At 34.5% G+C, this 10,648-nt stretch overlaps 1 pseudogene; it reads right to left on the bottom strand.

The window, feature by feature from the left end:
• Window positions 1–2,345: 2,345 nt before the first annotated feature.
• On the bottom strand, window positions 2,346–3,842 carry LOC146947174 (aspartic proteinase CDR1 pseudogene; annotated as a pseudogene).
• Window positions 3,843–10,648: the final 6,806 nt, after the last annotated feature.

Genomic DNA, 10,648 nt, shown 5'->3' on the forward strand with positions numbered 1-10,648 from the left:
CCAAGCACACACGGGGTGTGTGGCCTCAACCTTAGGATCAGAAACTACCTTTCTTCACACGGGGTGCATCACAAATCCTCTTCAAATTGTATAAAAGCACCTGTTTGATGACTGTTTTGAACCGTCGCAAAAACACTATGGCTCTGTTTGGTAACACCAAAAAAGAGCTTGTAACTTTTAGCCCATAGCTTATAAGCTCGTCTGACAAAAAAAAGCTCTGTTTGGTAACGTTTTTTTACAACGAGCTTATAGCTTATTTCAAGAGCTTATAAGCTATTTTTCAGAAGCTATTCCAAGTAGCGTTTGAGCTTATAGCTTATAGCTTTTTGTTTTTTCTTCCATTATTACCCTTGTTATTTTATCTAAATTCCATTTTTACCCATTATAATTAATTATAATATTGCTCCGTAATAAATGCTACAATCCCTTTGTTTTCTTACGGAAAATACTACTATCCCTCCGTGACAAATATTCACTTGCCTTTCATTTTTTTTTCCTTTATACCTTTAGTTTCTTTCTTTTTTTCACGGAATAGACCTTCAGTTATGTTTACATTTTAATTTTAATGAAAACATCCCTTTCGTCATTTTGAACTAAGTACAATTAATTTATGTCCATTTATCATGCATATAGTAATTTAGTATAGTCCCTTCTTCTCTAAAAAAAAATTAGTAATTTTTTTCAAGAAGATATTCTAAAAAATTAGTTACGTTTAATTTTTTAAGGATAAACATTTGAAAATAAATAGAAAAAAAAAGTTTAATTTTATAATATATGAAAGATATATTAAATCCCTAAAAGAAGATATATTAAACTAATAAATTTAAATGAGTAAATTTTAAATACTTAAAAACTAATATATATTTTGTTATGAATTAAGAATGCCCTTTTATGTCATTTTACATTTATCAGTTAGTTGAACCGCTAATTTTACCAAACACTTCAATTAGCTTATCAGCTATAAGTCATCAGCTATCAGCTATCAGCTATAAGCTATCAGCTATCAGTCATCAGCTATAAGCTATCAGCTATCCGCTATTTTTACCAAAAAGAGCCTATAAGGGTGGGTAGTAGCCGTCACAATATATATTGCAACAGTTTTAACAATTGTATTTTAAACAGTTGCAAAACGATGTAGTGACATAAACATTCGTCACAAAACGATATGTCACTTAGAATTGTCGCAATCCCTCATTTTAACCATCGTAAACAACCTTTTTTGTTTTTCTTTTGACGTTGAAAAACAATTTCATTAACGAAAGTATGGCAATAAATCAAATGCCAAGACTGCAGAAATACAAGGCGGAGTTTCTTCGACCCATATGCAATCTAAATTTTTTGTTGTAGTAATGAATATACCGCATTATAAAAAAGAGTCCAAAAATCAAATAAGATATCAAAATTTCAAAAAAAAAAGTTATATTATGGACTAAAAGATTAGATTTTTTTGTCAAAAAAAAAATTTGAATTTTAAAATATGGTAACCAAAACTTCCTTTTTTATTACAGTAAAAGAAACAAAACTCCATTTAAGTTAGTATTAATCTTTTTTTGAAAAAATTTAAGTTATTATTAATCATATGTTTATTATGTTCATAAAGACTTTGAAAAAATTTAAGTTATTATTAATCATATGTTTATTATGTTCATAAAGACCGAGTCTAAATCTTAAAAGAGTAAGTTATAGAGTAGTTCACTTATTAATCATTACAAACTTTGAGGGCGTAAAATGTTTGGATGACATATGTAAAAGAATACTTCATCCGTTACCTAATATATAAGCAATAGTGAGTCAAACAAAATTGATGTATTTGGTTCAAATATATCAAATTTCTTCGAGTCATTTTTGCTTATGTATTTTGTAACAAAGGGAGTAATGGTCAAGAAAAATGGAAGAAGAGAGAGTGATGATGAAGGTATGCCGATATAGGTGAGGGGTTTAAATAAAATATTGGTGTAAGAAAAATGATTTGAGTTTAGTTTATAATAATTTGTGATCCTGCAACACACAAGGTAAAGTTTCGAGAATACTTATTTTTTTACATTATATATATGATTTATATTTTGTATTTGAAACATGAAAATAGTATCCACGAGTTTAACTCAATTTATAAGAATACTTTATTATATAGGGGCCGGGTTTGAATCTCATATTCCTCATTTATTCACCTTAAGAAGTGAATTATCATCACCAACATTATACTTGAAACGTAAAACCAAGAAGAGACTCTTAAGCCCAATCTTAAAGATGAAGTCAATCTTTGTTAATTTGAGTTTACTCTAAATTGAAGCAAACACTTTGGAATTACCAGTGCAAATAAAAGAAGCATTCATGGGTTTGTAGAAAGAAAGAAAACAGAAGCAATCATGGCCTTGTTATTTATATCAAAATAGAGAGATTAATTTTGTAATATAATTAGTAAAAGGGGTAAAAGGAGCAAGTACATGGGTGCAAAAAGAACATTGGGAAGCACCCCATTGATAGAAGGTGCATCTTGTAAGTTGGTGCAATCTGTCGCCTTGAAAGATACCACTTGCCTTTCCAAATCAAACCCAATCAAATAATTTGACTGCGCATGGTTTCCATAAATGCCATATTCGTTACTAAAAGTGCTGGTGAATGCAAAGCAGAAAATACCATCTTGTACCGGAATGAAGATTTGAGTGGGCGTTAAAAGTACATCGGCACCTTCAAAATGGGCTGTTAGCGTCGGTCCTTTATGATTAGTTGGTGTCCGATAGCAAAGCTGGTAACCCAAACTTGGATCAATTGGCATGGGGTCCAACACAACTTTTTTCCTCACTTGTTCGACCAATCTGTGATAAAACTCTTCGGGTAAAAGAGTTGTCGGTGACCCTGAATCAATCACCATGTTACCCTTTGCAATAGGCTCTAAAGAAGTACCACCATTAAAGGGTAAATTAATATCTTCCACACTAATTCCTAGTAGGGTAACAAAATAAAATGACTGGTGGGTATTTTTAGAAACCAAAGGTGTAGAAACCACACCATTCCCCAATACTTCACTTCCTTTACCAAAACTCACTGGGCTTGTAATACTAGGGTTAGTGTGGAATGGAACCAAACATTGAGAAAACATCTTGCCTCCAAAGGAAGAACCTATTTGAGAAACGAGTGATAGGGGTCCTCTTCCAAGACCTATTAAACCCATCTCTTTGTCATTTAAAACAACATTGCTGTTGTGTCCACATCCAAAAATAACGCCTTTAAGGGCCACTGGTTCCCCTGTGGTTGATGTTAAGGTAAGTGTTTCCTGTGCCAACACTCCTTGTGTTATGGAATCGTCATCATAAGAATAGGTGTAGTTGCAATTGTTTTGACCAGAACACAAGGATGAATAGAGTTTAGAACATGACTCTGATCCATAAGTGATGTTGGAGTAAGTGGAGGAACTCTTAGGATCAAACATAGGGTTGAGTTGTTTGTAGCAGTTAGTGCAAGGAATGCATTGGAACCATATAAGGTCACTACCAGTATCTACTTGAGCATAGGTCTTTACCGGTGGAGTTCCGATCGAGAGTTCCATGAGATAATCATAATGATGGACACTTACGGGGGATTGGGCAGTGATTCGATTGAACAAAACCTGGGAAGAGTTTCTTGGAATTAATTTGACGGTGAACTTGCCATTGTGGGCTTCAATGCTAGGGAATATGAACACGAGAAGTAGGATGGCTAAGAGATGAAATTTTCTAGGATAGGCCATAGTGTAATGTGTTCAAATGTGACGAAACACAGGAGGTTTTCAATCTGAAGAAGTTTTGTAAAGCAATGTGTTTTATATAGGCTAATTGCTCAAGGATTTTTGAGCTGCGTACCTTGTTCTTAGCCTAAACCCAAAAAAAGTGAATAAATCTTTCCCATTATACTTGTCAAGAAAACAATAATATTTCCAACTATTATATTTTTTTATTCGATTTTATTTTATATGATTTGGTTAATAATGTCAAAACCGTGGATACAACATTCCCTCTAGAAAATAACCAGTATGACGATATATCAATCAAGACATCTCAACAAACGAATTATACTTTTTTATTTTTATTTTTGAAGGAGAATTATACTTTTTTATTATAATTGATTAATGATTATATTAAAAATGTTACACTTTGGTGATAACTAAAAGACCCGTGTTTTTGTATCGGTCACCTAACATTGCAATAATTATATAAAATATAATTAAATTATTAATATTGTCGAATACCTAAAGATATTAATTAAAATTATCAATATTAATGCAATGTTTCTATTAAATATTTTTCTCATATATATACAAAAATCTAATAAATGGTTGAATCGTGTCAGTTGTGGATTTTATTTTCTTATATATGCGAAAACAAATTTTTATTATTATGTACATTTATAATAAAGTTGATATGATAAAATTTTGAAAACTCAGAACTATTTTTAAAATAACAAAATTAATATAGTGTTTATATTAAATAACTTTTTATTTTATATGTGAAACACCGTTCAATGTTTGCACCGCTCTCGTTGTAAATTTTATTTGTTTATATATGCAAAAACAAATTATATATATATATGAGAAAGTCGATATGATAAAATATTGGAAACTAATAACTATTTCCAAAATATAAACACTAATGTAGTGTTTCTATTAAATAAATTTTTATTTTATATGCAATACCTAGGGAGACCGCGCCGGAGCTTTTCACCGGCGGAGAGAAACACTACGGTTTACATTGCTCGGAAAAGAAACTTTAGAGGTCAGACTTACGGTTTTTTGAGGTTCTTGAATGTTAGAAACAGAGATAAATTGTCCATTGCATTGAATAACATTTGGATAGGCCAATGTCGTATTTGGGCACGTGAGGCACGTTTCGACAGATTTGCTTCAGACTCGACGGAGGTGAATGGTGTCGGGAAGAAGAAGGAAGAGGAAGGTAGGGTTGTGGTGAGAGTGAGGGGCAAAGGAGTGAAAAATATAAGGGTGGTTGGAAAAGAAACATCCGAGGGAGTTTTGAAGAAAGATGGGAGAGAAGAGGTGAAGGTGGGAGGAAGCGATGGGAAGACGGGTGGGGTGGGTATGTCTTGAAACAGAAGCTGAAAATGATAAAAACAAATCTAAAGGAGTGGCATCAACGACATTCTCAGAATATGGAGGGCAAGATCACGTCAGTTAAAAACCGCATTTTATTTTTTGATTCCAAAGCAGAGGCAGACACGTTACTAGAAGAGGAAGTGAAGGAACTCCAGGAGCTTTTTGTAAATTTGCATTCTTTATCTAGAGTTCAGTGTAGTATCAGTTGGCAGAAATCTCGGTTGAAGTGGTTACAAGAAGGGGATGAGAATTCAAATTTTTTTCATGGAGTTATGTCAAACCGCCGTCGTCGGAATAATATTAATGTGGTAAATGTAAATGGTGTTAATATTGAAGGGGTTCATGCTATCAGGGAGGAGGTTTTCAATCATTTTTCAAATCATTTTAGACATACTAATGTTGTGCGGCCAGGTGTTGATCATCTCCCTTTTCGAAAGTTGTCTGCTAATGAAGCCGGAAATTTAACAAAACCTTTTTCGTTAGAAGAGGTAAAACAGACGATTTGGGATTGTGACAGCTTTAAAAGCCCGGGGCCGGACGGTGTTAACTTTGGATTTATAAAGCAATTTTGGGATTTATTGAAAGAAGATTTCATGAGATTTATTGTGGAATTTCATAGAAACGGTAAACTGATGAAAGGAGTAAATTCTACTTTTATTGCCTTAATTCCTAAGGTGAGAAGCCCTCAATATTTGAATGATTTTCGTCCAATATCTCTTGTTGGGTCTATGTATAAGGTGCTAGCGAAAGTTTTGGCGAATAGACTACGATGCGTGCTTAGTAGTGTGGTATCTGATTCTCAATCCGCTTTTGTTAAAGGGAAGCAAATACTAGATGGAATTCTTATTGCCAATGAAGCAGTTGATGAAGCTAGGCTCCTTAACAAAGAGCTTTTGTTATTTAAAGTTGATTTCGAGAAGGCGTATGACTCGGTTGACTTAAATTATCTCGATTCAGTAATGAGCAATATGAATTTTCCAACACTGTGGAGGAAATGGATATCAGAATGTGTGGGCACGGCAACATCGTCGATTCTTGTAAATGGCAGCCCTACAGATGAGTTTAAGATGGAGAGGGGTCTTCGTCAAGGGGATCCTTTATCTCCGTTTCTTTTTTTGCTGGCCGCCGAAGGGCTTAATGTCTTGATGAAAGCAATGGTGGAAGCGCAACTTTACAAAGGTTATGGGGTGGGTCGAAATGGGGAGGTGCGGCTCACTCACTTACAGTTCGCTGACGATACACTCATTTTAGGTGAAAAGAGTTGGTTAAATGTGCGTTCCATGCATGCGGTTTTGCTTTTGTTCGAGGAAATGTCTGGTTTAAAGGTCAATTTTCATAAAAGTATGCTTACTGGTGTCAATGTCAATGAATCGTGGTTAGCGGAGGCGTCGGTGGTTATGAATTGTAGAAGGGGATCCATTCCGTTTGTGTACTTGGGACTTCCGATTGGTGGGGATTCTAGAAAATTAAGCTTTTGGAAACCTGTGATTGACCGTATAGTTGCTCCCTTATCTTCTTGGAATAATAAGTTCTTGTCTTTAGGAGGGCGTCTGATACTGTTGAAATCTGTCCTGTCATCGCTTCCGGTTTACTTTCTTTCCTTTTTCAAGGCTCCAGCAGGTATAATTTCTCTTATCGAATCTATTTTTAAAAGATTTTTTTGGGGTGGGAGTGAGGACAATAAAAAAATTGCTTGGATTAAATGGGATGACATTTGTGTCCCCAAGGAGGATGGAGGGTTGGGGGTTAGGAGGTTGAGAGAGTTTAATTTATCTTTGTTGGGAAAATGGTGTTGGCGGATGTTGGTTGATAAAGGGGGGCTGTGGTACCGTGTTTTAAAAGCACGTTACGGTGAGGAGGGTGGTCAATTGTTGGAAGGGGGCAGACATAGTTCGGTGTGGTGGGGGATGTTATGTAATGTTCGTGGGGGGATTGGTGAGGGAGTAGGGAATTGGTTTGACGGGAACATACGAAGAGTGGTGGGAAACGGCCTAGGCACATTATTTTGGCATGATCATTGGGTCGGGGAGTCGCCTTTGCGACACAAATATCCTCGACTGTTTGATTTGGCCGTTAATAAGGATTGTACGGTGGCCGATATAGAGAGAGAGGGTTGGGAAGACGGAGGAGGGGCGTGGGTGTGGCGTAGGCGTTTGTTAGCCTGGGAGGAGGAAAGTGTGAGGGAGTGTTCACTATTATTACATAACTTTGTTTTACAGGTTAATGCTACTGATAAATGGAGATGGACTCTTGACACTGTACATGGTTACTCGGTGCGGGAGGCATACCGCTTCATTACTAGTCAGGGTGATCATTAGGATAGGAGTCTTGTTGACAAGGTTTGGCACAGGTACATACCAACAAAGGTGTGTCTGTTTGTATGGCGTCTTCTCCGCAATCGACTTCCGACTCGAGGCAACTTGTTGAGAAGAAATATACTTCACGGAAATAATTCTATGTGCGCGATCGGTTGTGATGTTACTGAAACAGCAAGTCATTTGTTTTTATGGTGTGGTAACTCCTTTACTTTATGGTCCTTGGTAGCAGCTTGGTTAGGCTTGTCGTTGGCTTATTCTAATGATTTACGACAACACTACATTCAGTTTTGCTCTATGGCGGGTTTCCCTCGGTGTACTCATCCGTATTTTACAGCTATTTGGTATGCTTGTGTTTGGGTGATATGGAAAGACAGAAACAAACGTATCTTCCAAAACGAGGCATCACATGCTGTCAATCTTTTGGAGAAAATCAAATGCAATTCTTTTGTGTGGATGAAAGCAAAGTTCATTTCTTTTAATTACAGTTATTATGACTGGTGGACTCGTCCGCTCCTTTGTATGGGAGTGCACCAGTAATTCATTTTATTTTTTTTGAGGGTGCGGTCTTTTTAGGGCACCAGGTTGTCTGTAAATATTTAGCGGTGGCTCGCTTTTTGCACATCTTGTGCAGAGTGTTTCATCCGCAATTTTAATATATCTCATTTTAGCTTGTGCAAAAAAAAAATGTTTGCATTGCATCCATTGCCGATTTTATGTGCTTATATCTGCATAAACAAATTTGGGAAACTCATGACTATTATTAAAAAATCAACATTGATATAGTGTTTCTATTAAATAAATTTTTATTTTATATTTAATACACCGCTAAATTTTTTAACAGCACTCGTTGAGGATTTTATTTGCTTATATATATGCCACAGTCGATATGATAAAGAGCATGTTTGTTATAGTTTTTTAAGAAGAAAAAAATCACATTTTTTTAAAATAATCACTTTTAAGAGTGTTGCATCCGTTTTTTACAACCTTTTAAAAAAAAATCTAAAAGCAGCTACATATTAGAAGTTTTTTCTTTATGGGATTCATATTAGAAGATTGAACTAATTTTGTTTCAAAAAATCGGGTAGCATTTGGGTGACATTGGTGACATTGACCAACCACAATGTCGCAAGTGACTTTTTTCTCTCTCTTTCACAAGGATTGCGACATTCAGATTGGTCAATGTCACCAATTCTATATCACCAAGTGCTACCCCAAAAAACCCCTTTTATGTAGGTATATCCAAACAAACTAAATTATTTGTTAAAAAAAAAAGATTAAAGGAAAAATAGATTTTGATTATTCATAATATCTCTAAAATATATCGGAGAAGGATCATTCAAGAAGATGTGCAGTTGTGTGTCTCTGGTTGCGGGATGATTGAATCGACAGATCACATATTCTTGCATTGTGATGTTTTTGGTCAGTTTTGGCAATTGGTTCATCATTGGTTAGGTGTTTCCTCGGTAAACCCTCTAACCATCTCAGATCATTATCTTCAGTTCGGTTTTTCTCCAGGTATCGCTAAATCCCGGCGTTCATTTATGTATTTAATCTGGTTTAGTGGTTTGCAAGCACTTGGGTAATTTGGAAGGAAAGGAACGCTAGAATATTCCATGCAAAAGGAAGCACTCCTCTTCAGCTTTAGGAAAACATCAAGCTACTTTCGTTCTCATGGTTTAAAGCTTATATTCTGTTGCATTTTATTATAATTTTCATGACTGGTACCGGAATCCCTTTTACTGTTTGGGTATTGGTTAGCCATTATGTTGTCAGTATCATGTCCGATGAAACTCTGATGTAATTATTGCCTCTTTCTTCAGCACACATTGTGTTGGAGGGATAGCTTTGCGGTATTAATATATTCCATTTTGATTTCTTCAAAAAAAAAATCTCTAAAATATAATCTCTAAATTATTTTATGTCAAAATCGCTTTTATTTTAAAATGTCTACGAGCCCAATATTGAACTAGACAAGGGTGACATTTTATGCCTTGTGTTCAATATAGACATGAGGGCAAAAAGGTAATTATACACATGATCATTATCACAGAAAGGTTTCGTCAGTTCACATGACATTCTCACCATCTGAGTAGCACATATGTGTTTCTAGATACATCTCTCTGTTTATAATACTTCCTCTGTTCCTTTTTAATTGTCACTTTTGCATAATTTTTTGTTTCTAATTAACTACTTTTTTTTGGAGAGAATTAACTATTATTTTTAAAGTCCAATACATCATTAAATGTTGATTTACCTATAATATCTTTAGATATTTATTGCAAAGAGAGAAATATATTAAATGAGATATTAAATGATTAAGGTTATTATAGGAAAAAAAATAAATTGTTGTATCAAAAATAGTAAAAGTATTTGTTGTCTTCGTTTGTGTAAAAAGTCAAAATGAAACAATTAAAAATGAACAAAGGGAGTATTAAATATGTTATTTCATATCATTACCAACTGTATGAGAATCTACAAGGTCACGCACATAAGATCAAATATATAAGCGATTAAATAAATAATTGAGACATATTTATTAATTAGAGAAATACAATACATCGTAAAGTATGACATGCTTAAGTGGAATTTCTTACAATACACCGTAAGGTATGATGTGCTTAAGTGGAATTTATTGTCTTGCAGAGCATACAAGCAGTTACTTAGCTTGCAATTCACACAAGTAGTTATTTAGCTTGTAGAGCACACATGTTGTTTTATAAATAGAAATCTTGTTCTAAAGCCAAGAACTTCTTATCACACAATTCACTTTTCAAAAACTATAATTGTTCTGAATCCTAAATCACACCTTCTCTCTCTATAAATCTTCATTAGAATCGGCTATCACTATGAGTGAAGGCATTCTGCTCTTGTAGATTGAGTAGAGAAGTTATCAGTTGTGTGGTGGCGTGATAATACTAGATCAATTCTCATTGACTCTTTGAGAGGTAAACACATAAATCCTATAACTATTTAGGTTTCATATGTGCTTAATAGTTTAATGAAGATCAAATCTTTGGGATTATTTCCGCTATGAAGATTAAATTTTTTAAAACCTCTATTAAATTCCCAATAGTGGTATTAGAGCTTTGGTTGTGATTAAATAATTTAGGCTAAACTGCATTTTTCGTCCTCTAAGTTTTAAAATGTTGCGATTTTGGCCCTCTATTAAAAGAAAGGCAAAAGTGACCCCCTATGTTCAAGGAAATATGTTATTTTGACCCCTAACATAAGGGAAATATGATCTTTT

The sequence above is a fragment of the Medicago sativa genome, chromosome 2 (genome assembly GCF_051527215.1).
Source record: "Medicago sativa cultivar Bolivia chromosome 2, Bolivia_mono, whole genome shotgun sequence".
Taxonomy (NCBI): Eukaryota; Viridiplantae; Streptophyta; class Magnoliopsida; order Fabales; family Fabaceae; genus Medicago; species Medicago sativa.